The sequence below is a fragment of the Protopterus annectens genome, chromosome 2.part0, assembly GCF_019279795.1.
Source record: "Protopterus annectens isolate FY-2018-M chromosome 2.part0, PAN1.0, whole genome shotgun sequence".
NCBI lineage: Eukaryota > Metazoa > Chordata > Ceratodontiformes > Protopteridae > Protopterus > Protopterus annectens.
In genome coordinates this window covers 1,670,635,453-1,670,651,861 of record NC_056728.1, presented here as the reverse complement: position 1 = coordinate 1,670,651,861, position 16,409 = coordinate 1,670,635,453, and positions in this window count along the sequence as shown.

Below are 16,409 nucleotides of genomic sequence, written 5' to 3'. Positions count from 1 at the left end.
ATAGACCTGATGGCTGCAGGTAATGAGTTCCAGGCCTTAGCAACCTTATACAAGTGCAGACACTGCCCAGCAGATTTGCTAGGTTTGTAGACAGACAAGTGTCTTTGGTCACTGGATCGCAATGGCTGACTGGGAACATAGTCATGTAAAATTTTATTAGTGCTGGACAGGCAGATGGATGCTGGATAATTTTATAGGTGGTAAGAAGTTGTGTATATGTTAGTTGATGTAGCAATTATAACCAATTAAGGCTTTTCAGTGCTGGAAAAGCCGAAAGCAGAACAGTGCTGGGTTCTGAAAGGGGTATGTGCAACTTTGTTATAGCATTGTTCAAGTTTTCATTTTTGTTAAGCCTGGAGGTTAGTAAGGATAGGAGCACCATAATGAGGAGTGGGGAGGAGGTAAGTAGTAGCAAGTGTAGTTTTAGTTGCATTGTTAAGAACGATTTTAGCTCTGTAAAGCACCCCTAGTTTTTTTATGCAATTTTGTATATGCAGGTCGAATGTAAGACTATTATCCACTATTACCCCCTAATAGTTTGTTATGAGAAGTGACTTCAATAGTTGTATTATCAAGAGAGGTGATTTTAAATTTTGTTTTTTCATGAGAGAGGGATTTAAAGAAAAAAGTAGTAGTTTGGTCTTTTTTGGGTTGAGCATGAGTTGTGAGTTACAAAGCCATGTTTCAGTGGCTGTTAAAGCTTCCTGAGTAATTTTTTGGAGGTGAGCCATGTTGTCAGATGTGCAAATGAAAGTGGAATCATATGCATATTGTATTAGGCTGGCCTGTTGTGTGGAAGTATAGAGGGTGCTGTTGAAAATGTTAGAGAGGAGGGGACCAAGGACAGAGCCTTGTGGTACACTGGTGGTGACTGGGAAGTAAAGCGAGGACATGGAGTGCCATTTTACTGACTGATACCTATTGGACAGCGTGCTTTTGAACAACAGAAGGTTGGGCTGAGAGACACCTAGTGAGGACATTTGAAGTAGAAGTTTGCTGTGACAAACTGTGTCGAAGGCTTTAGACAAGTCTAGAAATAAGGAAGAGACTAGTTTGCCATTATCTATAGCTTTATCGACAGTATCTATATAGGTTAGAAGGGCCTGGATGTGCTAGTACTATGGGAAGACAGAAGCCATGTTGAGCAAGGCATAGGAGTTCTTCTTGCAGGAGATAGTCTAGCAATTGTTTTGGAATACATTTTTCAAGTATTATGGCAAGTGGAGATGACATTGCTATAGGTCTAAAGTTATTAATGTCTGTTGAATTTTCTCCTTTGTGAAGAGGGATAATATGCATCTTTTTCCAGAAAGAGGGAACATGGGATTCCCGGACTGAAATATTTGTACAGATTCAGACAGGATAGGCAATGCTATTGAATGCTATTTTTAGGTATTCACTTGACAGGTCGACAGCTGAAGAAGAGCATGGTTTAAGTTTGTTTAAGAATAGTTTTATAAAGGACATGGGCACAGATTTGAAGGTGAAAGCAGATGTGATGATATGTGACTGTTGGGCAGGGTTGAGATTAGATGTTGAGGAATCCTTTTCTTAGAGATGTTATACTATCTTTAAAATAAGAGTTGAACTGTATTGCAGTTTCAAGTGGTGCGTTATCGGGAGGGGGTTTGGGTTGAATTTTTGGCCAGGATGTAAGATTTCTTTAATGGATGTCCAAATTTTTAAGGTTGTGTTAAGTATTCTGAAAGTTATTATAGTATAGTGTTTTGTCTTCATTTATTTGCTTTTTGTACAATTGTGAAGCATTCTGAAGTTTTCACAAGATACTGGGATGTTTTATATTTTGGCCATTCTTTCCATGCTTTTTCTCTATCCTACACTAGCATTCTTCTCTTTTTGGATTGCCCAATTGCATTATTTGTTTTCAATCTCTTCCTTCTAGAAAGTGTAAGGCTATTTAGGATATTCAGAAACATTGTATTGAATTAAATTACAGCATTGTCTAAGGGGAGGATTTTTAGGAAGTTCCAGTTAATAGATGATAGTGTAGTAATGAACATTTCTGGGTTAAACTTAGAAAGGTTATGTGTTGTTTTATAACTATACTGTTTAACTGGATGTGTGAGATGTCTAGTTGTATAGACTGGGAGATGATCACTGAGAGAGTCTGACATTGTACCTGTGGTGGAGTATTTGCTAGGGTCTGATACTAGGATCCAGTCTAAAAGAGAATTTGATGTCTTGCTATAATGAGTGGTGCTATTAATTAGTTGTGTGAAACCAATTAAATTCATGATAGATGTAGGAGAGTTTGAGATTATATCCAACCAACTGATATTCACATCATCTAGTAATATTTTTTTTGTAGAAATATTATGGATATCCAATGTAGGATATCTTCCAGTGTAGCTATATTGTCACCAGGAAGGATGTAAAGGACAGTAATAAATATGTATAACTATTTATTTGAAGAAACCAATAAGAAGCTCTGCTGAGCTAAATTTTGGTGTTGGTTTGCTGTAGGGGAAATGTGGTAGGTGCTGGGAAATATTAAAGCAGCACCACCACCTTTCCACTTTATATGGTCATTACAGATGATATTATAGCCAGGAGGTATAACTTCAGAGTTGTTTATGCTGAGTTTAAGCCAAGTTTCAGTTACAGCAAGAACATCAGACTTATGCTGGGTAATCCAGGCATATAGTTCAGCAAGCAGTTTTATTTCTTATACTTAAACATTGATTGCAGAGAAAATTAGACCACCAGGGTTGAGGATTGACTGTTGTTGGATTACAGAAGTGTGTAGTAGAGAATTATCTTTATGTTCATTGTGATAGGTGGGGCCTGGATTAGGGTGTATATCTCCTCCCAAAAGGGTTTTAGTATATTGGGGAATTAAGAATGTTTTTGGAAAGGATTCTTGTAATTAATTTTGTTTTGATTTGAGTTGAAGTGCAATTAATCAGCTTATATATGGAATAAAGGAGAGGGGCAATATTAAATAGGTTTGCTGCAAAATGTGAAGAGTGTAAAGAGGAAGTATAGAATGGTGGTTAGGACAGAGTTGGAGAGATGTTGCGAGATATTATTGAGTCATGGCAGGATGAAAGATAGCACAGTAGGAGGAGAAGAATAGAGGATAAACTGAAGAGTAGCACACACACACACACACACACACACACACACACACACACACACATGGATACCAGAACAGCAGCAACTCACTTTATATACATATGTGTTAAAGGGAAACTAAGTAATAAGTACTTCTCTTTTGTTCCTGATACTCTGCTGAATAGACATCCTGAAATCCCTTCTTTATCAAATCCACATACTCATTTCTTTCCAAACAAGTCTCCTGTAGCATTACTATTTGCACTCTGCATTTCTTGTTATAATTCAATACTCTTTCTTTTTTGTCTATACCTGTGAGATCATTCACATTCCAAGATAATATGGGAAGTCTTGCTATTATAATAAGAGGTTATTATTCCACACTATTATATATGACAACTTTTTTAGATGTCTATTTCCAGATTTTGTGGTGCATGCACCCACTGTTTGGCAGGCTGATATTTTATACAGTTGTTTCTTGTCCTCTGCATTTGAACCTATGTCACATTTCACAAGATTTTTTGTTTTAAAGAAAACCCTCAAAAAACACCCCCAAAATGCCTGCAGAACCTATCAACTTAATGCAAACATACAAAACTATGTACATATTCAAATAATGACGTTTAATCCTCCTAATGGGAACAATTGTTCAAAATAGGCAACTGCACACACAGGCATTATGTTACCTAAAGTTAAGATTATACATGCTAGGACATATGCTACTGTCTATGCTCCTACTATCCCTAATTGCTGTCTGTTCTTGTTTTATCTTTATTCCCCTCTCAGATGTGAAAAACAATGTGCATGTTTTCAGAAAACTTAACTTTTAGCCTAAAAAACAGTGCTCTGGCTTTTTATTGTCTTATAATCAGCTTGTTTGCATGGAAATATAAGAACAAATTTAGCCCTCAGTTGCAGGCTCCTAAAGTTACACTGAACATTTTTTGCTAAAGGACAATGGTTCATTACATTCAGCGTTCTCTTCTTTACTTATTTCCACTTAAAACTTGTTATAGATTAAGCCAAGGGTCTTAATCCAGACATTCACTTACACAAAAGTAAGAGAAAATATATCACCTATACATATATTATGATCTCTGTAAGTTTACACCCATCCTGCACCTCAACGACTCAACATTACTGCCTATTAATTTTAACATATTTTCACCTTCCAGTTTTTTTTTTCTCTTTTTGTATTATAATACCTACATTTGTTAATACTAAAAAAGAAGAAAGAAAGAAAAAAAAGGCATTTGTTTGCTTTAGATCTTTATCACATACAGTATTTGTAAATGCTTTATTATATAACATGTAACTTATATCATGATAAGTTTTATAGAAATATTAAGAACAGAAATTGTTTTACTTACACTTACCCTTTACCTTTTTCCTTCTTCCTTTCCCCTTAGTGTCCTTCCAAACATTAATGACATGAAGTGGGGCAAAAATATTTCAGTTTCCCACAAGACTGACAAATTCTACAAAAGTTTATTCTATCCACATTTTCTTATATTGCCATATTTCACAAATGTGATTGTTGCTTTGTAATCTTATATTTATTCACTAATTTCCATGTTGCTGGTCTACTTCCTGTTTATATACATCTCCCAACTTTGGAACCCAGTTCATTTCCAAGGTACTCCGATTCTTCTAGTCAACTGCAGTGCTTTTTTCTGTCTCCTTTTGGAACATTTGAAAAGGTTTCACTGGCAAAGTCTCTCTATGAGATTTATTATCCGAATAATGAGAAGCAGAGTCCCCTTCTGCTTGATGGCTCACTTTTTGTAGAACAAACTTTTGTATTTCCTCCTCAGCCCCTACTGCATCAAAAAATGACTTTGCTCCTCCAGGAAAAAAATATTCTGAAGACAGCTGGATGCAGCAGTTTGGATCTTATACCTGCTTCTTGACATTCTGTGATTTCTGGAATAAATTTGCTTCCCTACTGCCTGGCGTACAGTGAATAATCATTTTCCGCAAACACTCTACTGTGACCAACTTTTAGTACTCTGCTCTTCTGCCACAGTTTTCTCAGGATAAATTCTTGATGCTGGTAGGCTTGCGTCTTTACTAATATAGGTCTTGGTTGCATTCCTATGGCCAGATTTGGAGCATACTCATGATATGTCTTTTTAATTAACAGATCCTTCTGTAGAATACCAATCCAGTTGTTTATTTATGCCTTCATGAAATTAATACAGTCTGTTCCTTCCATTTTTTTCTACTACAGCAGAAAATCTCATTTTTTTCTTTCTTGCTCTATCCTGTAATTCTCCCATTTTTGAAACATCTTTTCTTGAGCAGTCTCATACTTGACCAACATTTTCTTCAGTTTGACCTCTGATTTTTGCAATACTCCCAGTTCATCTAAATATCTATTTAAAGCTTATTCCATCTTTCCATCCTTTTGTTATTGGAGTTGATATACACCTTCAATATTTCATTTATTTTAATCAGCTCTGAGCAAATTTGACTGATTTCTTCCTCTAGATTACTGGAAGTCATGTCTTGTACCAAAGCTAGAGCTTAAACTGCTTTTTGCTGAAGAGCTGCAGGATTCTTCCCAGTGAATGTTTTCTCTTCACCGTTTCTAGATCATTTTCTTTTAGGCTCTCATAATTTCTTCTTTGCTGGTATCAAGGTAGTATATTTACTATTCAATAACTAACTTTATTAAAAGTGTCATAATTCCTGGCCCTTATCTCTCAGTTTCTTTTTTCATACTGCGAGTGCTGTAGCTGAAGTAAAACTGCTGATCAGAGTGCAGCCATCTTGGAAGTATTATGCTAATTTTGAACAGTGAGTGGATGTCATGGCAATAGTAGAAATGGAAGTCCATAGTTGGCAGCACCATGAGGATGTGAAAGGAGATGCTGTGGTTGGGGTGCAGCTCACCCAAGACAGGCTGGATCACAGCAGGTAAGTGTTTCCTTTCTTTCTTTCTTTCTTTCTTTCTTTCTTTCTTTCTTTCTTTCTTTCGTAATAAACATGATGGAACCCAATACAGAAGCCTGAGGAACATGAACAACAATAGACATGGCCTGTGAGATTGCAGAGCTCTACCTCAGAGCTAAGAGTTTGTAAGTCAAATAATTAGACAATCAAATGGCATCACTAGAGAAGAGACCAAGAATGGAAAAAAATGTCCAGGAGTTTGGAATGATGCACACTGTCAAATGCATCTGAAAGGCTGAGATACTTGAACAATGGGGTATCTTTTGTTGACTGGGTATAAGAGCTGACTCGTGGACAGTGGAATGCATGCATAGGTATTAATCATTAAGGGAATGGAGCAGTGTTAGGCAATTTTCATAGCAGTACAAACAGTCAAATTAATCGTGGTATGCAAAAAGTAAGATATTAAACAACTGAGCTTTAATGACTCAGTGCTGAAAAAAGTGAATTTTCTAAAATATTCAAATGATGCAAACAAAACAAAGCAGACCAATATTGCTTATTATTGAATAAGTAAATGCTGCAACTATATTGTGGATGTTTAAACAAAAAGAACAAACAATATTTGGATGTAAAGCAGACTTTTTAGATGTGCAAAAGCAAACAGGCATTTTTGATTTACTAAGTATAAAGAGTTGAATGGGAAGTGATTAATGACTGCTTAAACAAAGTAAGAGGCAAAAAAATTACTTTGGTCGTGTAAGGGGCCCATGTACCATATAAAATTAAATAAATAACTTGCACTGTCTACCTCACATACAGCAGTATTCCAATATCAGAAAAGGTATTATCAGATCATGTGGGTTGGTACATTTAGGCAATCATTTTGAAACTGGTGTATAAACAAGTGCTCAAATACAGATCTAGGGAGGGCAAGAACTGATAAACAGTAAAATAGCTGGATGTGGATACAGTCTTAAAAGGGAAGAGCATGTGTGACACATTCATGCTTTTGATGCTACTAGAGTGGATCATATGCATACCGGGTTTATGAAATGTTTGCTGAGGTACAAGAGTTCACAAAGGTCATGACCAAAGGTCACCTGAGCTGAAAGATAAAGACATACTCCTTTCTTAGGTTCATTGGCAAGTACTAGGCTAGCTGTCCTTGCAGGCCATTTTAAGCCTAGCTGATTACCCTTCAAAGGTCAGAGGCAAACCCTGTACCTTGTGCTTGTGAGGTAAACACCTTAACTGTTATGCCAATCCCCAACCCTTAGGGATGAAATGCCAGTACACTAGGTCTGCAGTATATTTCATTGGAGGACACCCTCTTTGTGAAAGCCCAACCTGGCATGTCATATCCTGCAGAATAAAAGTTGTGTAAATGGTCAGTAAGGGTACATAGACTGCATTATAAATAAATACTTGGGAAGTATATATATATTGAAAAGGGACACACACAGATGAATTGTAGGAAAATTAACATGGGAAAGAGGACAGATAAAATATGGAAGTGTACAGCAGATGAGGGTATGTCAATGAAGACAGTTGTAGCATGAACAGTAATCACATATTGACATGATACAGTATGAACTGCACAGTTATTGTATATCATGTGACTGTCACACAAAGTGACATATCAGTGGAGAATATTCTTTGTGATATAAGCATCCTGACATGAACAATGGACAGGACATATATCAGGGATGGTATATACAATAGGGGTTATGTGCATATTGTGAAACTCTCTAAAATGAGTTGCCTGAATATGAATGTAATGTCAACATAGGTCTCAACCAAGGGGGATACATAGTAACAGGCCCAAGGACAACAGTAGACAGAAGCACGCAGAATCAGGGACAATATCAGAATAATACCACCAGTAAGCCCATGTCTTCCACATAACATATGTGATTGTGAGCGATTATAAATGGTTCTGCAAGAACAAACTTGTACAACTATTATGATTGGTCAGCAATCTCTGAGGGGAATCAAGCACTCCTCCCTCAAAATGTAACATCTGCTGGAGGTGTTTGGAGGGATACTGTTACACCTGTATTAGAAATAACATGCAATCCTAGCTAGTTGACAGGTGTGCATACCACTTCATCTGCTCATAGAGGTGTGTTGTCCTTACTGTAATTATCTTTTGTATTTGCGTTTATAATGGAACTAATCCCCCATGAGTTTTCTTCATCTACTGTGTCTCCATGACTGTGGCATCAATCCTTTCTGTGTGTTGATACTGTATGCATTATACCGATACCACACTTGGATTCAATGATTGTCCACAATTTGCAGTCATTCACAAAGCTGGTTGGAGAAAGGATGTGTAAGTTAGTTTTGATGTCTGACACTTACATAATGGACTGGAAGGGGCCTACCACAGAGCTCTGAGATATGGACCTGGTCACTGAACTCTAGATAGAGGTGACTTCACACACTGCAACATATTTCTCTGTCACATATGTGTTTCAGTTGTCTACCCACTTGGTGGCGTAGGTGTTTATGGGCACTTGTGAAAATTTCTATGTAATGCCTTGGCCAGGTCAAGTTACACAGGATGATAGTGTTGTCATCATGCATATCCTTGTTAACCCTCTTGAGGACAGTGAACAAATGTAACACAGGTCTATATCAGAACACCAAAAGTTCATACTTTTGAATGTTCTTACATTGACCCTTATTCAGCGAACGCTGAAAATAGCGCAACGACAGATAACCACATTTTTTCCTAGGGAAAGAATTTGGTTGTCCGTTTCTGTTGTTTCGCTATTTTCAGCGCTGTGATGGAAAGTTACGGGTCGGGTTCAGGTAAGTGTGCGATTGGGCGTGGGTTAGGTGAGTTAGGGTTAGGGTGCGAGGGAGGTACGTGTGCGAGTGTGTGGATGTGAGGGTTAGGCCGGGTTAGGTGAGTTAGGGTTAGGGCGCGGGTAAGGTGAGTGTGATAGTGATGGACCTTAGGGTTAGGGTTTGGGTTAAGGTAAGTGGCGAGTTAGTGATGTTTGTACAGTTTAGTTTAGGGTTAGCTGTAAGATTTTGGGTGTATGTGTGTGGATTGCTGTTTGTTTGGTGTGCTTGTGTTGTGTGTATGTGTTTTGGAACAGCAAATTTTTTCCCTAGGAAAAAATTAGCTGTTCTGAATGTTTGATGTTGTCAGCATTCGCTGATTAGGGGTCAGTGTAAGAACATTCGAAAATATGAACTTTCGGTGTTCTGATATAGACCCATGTAACACACATGATATAACCTGAACAAATCAAACATGGGTTTAGTACACAGTCATGATATTAACTCTGTCCTTTTAAAGAAGGTCCATAATGATTCCTTGGCCTACCTCACAGATGAGGAGAGTCAGGATGAATCTTTAACTCCATGCTTCTGGTAATGGTTCCCCCACATCAGAAGGATGCATGTTGCTACACACCCTTCTATGGGAACATAGGCTATCTAGAGGCTGTGTTGACATACGGATCCAACTTTGTCTGGTAGGTCAGGTTTTAAGTCATGCTATAAGCAACCTGTGATATTGTCAGGGCAAGTTGCTTCTGTTTTATTAGCTGTAGAGAGCACACAGATGTGCTGCCCTGCTGAGAATAAAAACTGTGTAATGTTTCCATGTGTACTTAGGCTGATGGCCAATGGTGACAGGGTGGTGACGTGAGATACTGTCATCTTACAGACTGTCTATGTCCTCTAGGTGGATATGTCTGCTGACATCCACACACAGATCTGTGCTGAGTTCTGTAGCCCACTTAATATTTCATATGTACTGGAATAAATGATTTGTGACAAGACCTCCATACAGCATTGGTCATTCATCACATTCCACACACTTTTGTTATGCACACAGTAGTACAGATGTATCAGTGTCACATACTTACATCACTTGCACAACATATGCCTATATGTATTTCACAGGCAAGCTGTGTTTGAGCAACCTGATGTCATATCAGGACACATTACAGATCAGTTGTTTGTGGCTCATGCAGAACATTTCCTGACACAAATGCTAATAGTTACACAGTGGTGCTGCTGACCACCTCACTAATCCTTGGGTGTAGCAACACAAGTCTACATACAATGAATTCCACAAGGTTGCAATTGCATCAAAACACGTGATACATCTGTTGTGTATATCACAGCATAACAATCATGTGCATGAGACAAGACTTATGTGATCATGTAGTCAATATGAATTGATATTGATGTCATTCATAGAATATTTAATGATATCGTGTAGACACATTCACATCTGTGCCATACTGCAAATGTCACTGTGATGGCCGAATATGAACTGTGTAGAGGGTTGATCTGCTCCACTAAAACAACACATGTCCTAATACACGAACAATATACATAATAAGTGGGTTATACCATGTCATCATTTCTCAGGAGGCATATTACTACAGCTATTATAGAAAGGGCATGTACTGCAATGACATCAATGGCCATAAATGCATTAGCTCACATCCCAGATTGTAAGGCCCTTTTGTAACCATACTGTACATCCACACCTCAACATAGCACATGTACAGTAAATGACAGCAACGTTGACATTTCAACAGTTCATACAGTCATAGGACATTATTAGGCTAATGGCCAACATTACATGATATCCTAGCCATTATTATACCCTGTAAAAAGTCCCTATATCGATATTCTGGAAGATAGTAAGCCTATTGTGCGTATGTGTATACTTGCTAGATTTCATTACATTCTGCCACTGTCCATATGGGACAGGTGCATCACACTGTGACAGAATTAGCAATCACACATGCAGGGGTCCAGAGATGGCTTTCAGAGCCTCATGAAAGGACTCTGCTTCATGATGTCTGTATGCATATTTGACACGAGTACATCCTTTACTCCTCTGCAGGAAGGACGTTATGTGGCCGGTGGAAAAAGGAGGATAGTGGCTGCATGGGACTACGTGAAAGGTTTTCCAAGCAGTAATGCAATAAAGAACAATTCCAAAGATCATGCAATGCCCATTACATACCAACAACCACACACACAGCGGTAGACTGGGCCTGATTTGAACATTACACCTGTGTATCACTAGGTTCATCCTTATCACTAGTCTTATCTCTCTATTATTCTTCGCTGTTAACTTAAACACTGACTACCACCTTGCTAACCCTGATCATATATCTCTACTTTAATCTCTTCTACCTTACTCACTCTCAATAATGGCCCTCAACTTATCCACACAGCTTATACTTTCATTACTACTCACTACTACTCTCTTCTCTACCTACCTCCTTTCCTTCATAGAATACCCACTCAACATTCAACCCACCAATAAACAAAAACTTACCGCTACCTTCCACACTCCTCTCAGTTCATTCCTAAATGTCAATTCCACCTTTAGCTACAACCTAGCCAAATTCCATAGGCACTCTCACCTCACCTACACCCTTTCCTCAGATAGAAAAATAAAACCTCTTACCCTTCTTAAGAGCAACCTTACACCTGCTCCTGACGACTCTACCTTAAAAGACGGTGATATTCACCCCAACCCTGGCCCCATGAATCCTTCTCTACAAACATCCAGACCAACCTCAAATAACACCCTTCTCCTAGGGCATCTTAACATACACAGTGTAAACAACAAAGTACCCTACCTACATGCTCTCCTAGATACTCACAGTTTTGACATTCTCTGTCTCTCCGAAACCTGGCTTAAGCCAGCTACCAAAGAAACTGAAATTATACCCCAAGGATATAATATACTAAGGCTTGACCGTACTAAACGTAAGGGTGGTGGAGTAGCAATCCTGTTTAAAAATCACCTCAACATCTCTACCCTGTCTGCCTGTCCAACCCAGAACAGTAAAGTAGAAGCCATCATTACTAAACTCCAACTAAATGCAAAGAAAGCCCTTTACATCATCTGTATGTATATACCTCCTGGTGATAATATACCTATCTTAGAAAACTTTCTTAGCTGGGTCTCCATCAACTACCCCCAGGAAACTATAATTCTTGGTGACTTTAATATAGACTGGAATACCATCAACACTGACAATCCCACCTCTCACATCAGCCTAAATGGTTTCACCCAAACCATGACCTCTACTACAAGGTTTAACAAACCAAGTAAAAAACAAACCATTATAGACTGGATACTAATAAACAGAGTTAACATCACATACAATGTAGGTACTTTGCCTGATGACCTCAGTGATCATTGCTTAACCTTTATCACAAGAGAGAAGAATGACTATCCTCACCTCCCTAATATTAGAACTATACGATCTACCAAACACTTTAAAACTGACCTATTTCAAAATGAACTCAGAGCTTGTAACTGGAACCCCTTAAAAATACTTCCACTTAACGAAGCAGTATTATTCTTCAATTCTACTCTTCTTTCCATTCTGAACAAACATGCTCCTGAACGTACCATTAGAATGAGGTCAAATACAGCCCCATGGCTCTCAAATGAAACTAAAAGACTTATCCTCTCTAAAAACAAGGTTTGGGCCACATGGAGGCACCTTAGAATAAACTCTGATTTCCTTCACTTTCGTCAACTAAGAAACCTGACCAAAAAAGCTATAATAAATGACAAAAGAAAGTTTTACTGTGAACTACAAGAAACCCATTTTAATAAACCAAAACAATTTCGGTCTTCCATCAATAGACTCCTTTCTCCAGGTACAGCCAAAACTCTCTCCCCACTAAATGCTGACCCAGACACCCCTGACCAAACTGCCAATGCTTTTAACTCCTTCTTTACTGAAACCATTCAATCTCTTGCAAGTCAACTGAACACTAATAATTTCTACCCTCCAAATATTCTAGCAAACTTTTCCTACAACTTCTCTCTACAACCTGTCTCTACCTCTTTCATCCATCGACTTATCCTCAAACTGAAACCTTGTACACCCTCTGCTGACAAGCTTCCCTCCCTTTTTCTGCAAAAGGCTGCCAAAGAAATTGCCTACCAACAACTATACTTATAAATAGAACCATCCAAGAAGGAACTATCTCTGACATCTGGAAAGTCTCTCATATTATCCCACTACACAAAGGCGGTAACTCTATCGACTATTCTAACTTTAGGCCAATTGCACTTCTCTCACCTTTAGCAAAGATTATGGAGAAGTGTATTCATCAACAACTTGTTCAATATCTGTCCCTACACAATATCTTAGCTAACTGTCAACATGGTTTTAGACCCCACCATAGCACCACCACTGCCCTCCTTTCCTTTGTAGATACTATCAACAGCAATCGCAATAATAACCTTTTCTCTTCCGCACTATTCATTGACCTCTCAAAAGCTTTTGACATGGTTAACCACTCTTCTTTAATTAACATTCTGGAATCCCTCTCATTTGATAAACTTACCATAAAATGGTTTAGTTCATATCTCAGCAACAGACAACAAGCAGTTCTTTGGGACAACCACATCTCCTCCTTATTGCCCATTTCTATTGGAGTCCCTCAGGGCTCTATTCTTGGCCCACTTCTCTTCTCCCTCTTTATTAATGATCTCCACTCTGTTATTCCTCAAGCCACCTGCATTCAATATGCTGACGACTCCACAATTATTTGTTCAGCAACCTCCTCTTCTGACCTAATCACACTAACCCAAAATATCTTCAACACAGTAGAAACATGGTTTACTAGACGATACCTCCTCCTTAATGCTAAAAAACACTAAACTTCTCCTCTTCACCCCCACCACTCGTACCTCCCCATTACATTTCACCATCCTGTCTAACAACAACACTGTCATCTCTCCAGACTCTATAACTAAACTGCTTGGAATAACCATTGACAACAATCTCTCTTTTGATCAACACATTAACAACACTATCAAATCTGTAAACAGAAAAATGAGATCCTTATACCGGATCAAACCATTTCTCACCCCATCAGCTAGAGCCACTATTGCCCACTCTCATCTTATATCCACTCTCTTTTATGCCTCTCCTATCTTCACTAACCTCAAGAAATCTAACCTAAACAAACTAGCAACATGCTACAATAACATTGCCCGCTTCGCCACTGGCAACCCCTTCAGAACCCATCACTGCCTTAATTTGAAACTTCTAGGCTGGCTAGAGCTACAAAACTATCTTACACTCACACAACTCTCAATTGCACACAAAATTTTATACCAACCTGATAACACTCCAATTCTTTCACAGCTTTTACCCCGTTATAACAATCTTACCTCCCTTCGCTCCTCTTCTAAACTCTTGACCAAACCCATAAAAGCTCACAACTTAGCTGGTGACTCACTATTCACTAATACCACAGGCCGAGTTTGGAATTTACTACCTAGGGATATAACACTAATCACATCCCTGCCCCTCTTCAAACAACAAATCAAACTGTACTTCCAAAATCACTGGCTTTGCTCATGTAATACTCCTGACTAACTTCTCTCCCCCCTCTCCTGACCTTTTACCTCACCTTGTGCTTTATATCTAGCATATACCTTTCCTTTCCCTTTAAGTCACTCTATGTTCTGACCTATTTTTCTTACCTCTCCCATACCCTCTTGTTAGTCTTTCTTTTGCTCTCATCTCTTGACTTCTATCTCCTCCCTATCTTCTCACATTACTATTTTCCTCCTTCTTCTCCTTCCACTCTTTATTTTAAATTCTTATTGTAGTAGGAGCCTTATGGCATAGCCTGTATGTAATTATTAGTAGCCCTTGAAACTGTCCTATCTCTAGTCAGGACTTTTAATGATGGTGTGCCTTACTTTTTGTGAATTTTATTCACCTAGTTTATTAATTGCAATTTGTATTCGTTTTTTTTTTTTTTTTTACTATTGTTGTCTTACTTGTATTCTTTGTGTTTATTAAAAGTATGTCTCACTGTTATGTTCTATGTGGAGCTTTTCTCCCCGGGCCTCTACTGAAAATGGAAATATATCCAGCTAGACTAGCCCGGTCAACAAATGTAAAATAAATAAATAAATAAAATAAGTGTAGGTATAGAATATGAATGCCATGCAATGTCACAGTAGCAACACCACATATGTCTGACAGTAACACTGTCACAATGTACTTTATGGAGTATGATAGCATCATTTTATGCTTAGGAGAACATGCTGGGAGGAGTGTAGGACATGGATGTGGAATCACATCCCTGTGTAAAATTGTGTCAAAAGTGATAGGTTTATGTACAGACAAGCAAGTCACCTGCTATCAGATTAGAACTCCTATGTGTGTAGGTAAAGTAGTTTGCAAACACAGTAGGTAATGCTCCTGCCACAGCACAGGCATGTCTTGAATACTGTCAAGTGCATGTTATACAGAAAGACATCATCAATGTATGCTACAGTTGACTGTAATGAGAATAGAATACCTACATAAGTATTTACAAAGCACAGTACTTAATACCCATGGCACAAGACTGACTTATATCATGTCTGACAACACTTTAATAGCTGATGACAGCAGCAGTGTCTGGTGAGAAGATGGTAATAGCAGTGTCCCACATGCTGGTGTAAAATGGTCTCTTGAATGTCAAACAACTGAACAAACACACACACACACACACACACACACACACACACACACACACACACACACACACACACACACACACACACACACACACACACATTGACCACAGTGAGAACAAAACCTCAACCTAAGAACACCAACTACAAAATTCAGTATTTAACACAAGCAGATCTATATTATATCATGGAACCATCAGTTCAACAAATGGCATTTTATCGGAAATGCCATTCATTGAACCCCCACACCCCCTTCTAATTGTATATACCAACTCTGAGATTGCACTACAGTGGGGAAAGGGCAAGTTTCCTGATCTCCACCATAATGTGATCTCAGTAAGAACAGCTAGATGAATGGCATGTTCAACAAAATGCCGTTTGATGATCTGTTCTTTCAGTGATATAACAGGGACTGAACAAAAGTGCCAAGGCACAAGTTTGACTTTTATAATGCTGCAATTTATTGTGGATGACATCAACATTGGACGTTTGACAGAAGATGTTGGGAGGCCCATCTGAAATGGATGGCTAGCCATCTACAAGTGTCAAGATATAAAAGATCTGCATGTTACCAGACTGATGAGTGTGAAAAGTATAGCATTTGCTGATGTGTTTCAAATGTGCAGGTATACCTTAAAAAGACAGCTTTGTAAACCATATGCGAACAGCTGTCCACATTACTACAAGTATTGGAAAATCTGAATTTGTATTGTTAGTATAAAGATGCACATGGTACATAAGAAAGCATTGTTTTATTTATTTCTGTGGTGTAATTGATGTATTTGGGAACAAGTACTGAGAGACCAAGTTTCATGAGCATGGGTACAGGTAACACATGACTACAGTGTAAATATGTGTTTTTCCATAAAAAGTGCCTTCCCTTTGTTTATGTTTTTACATGTACTTTCATAGGATAAAGACTAAATGGGAAGTAAACATAAGG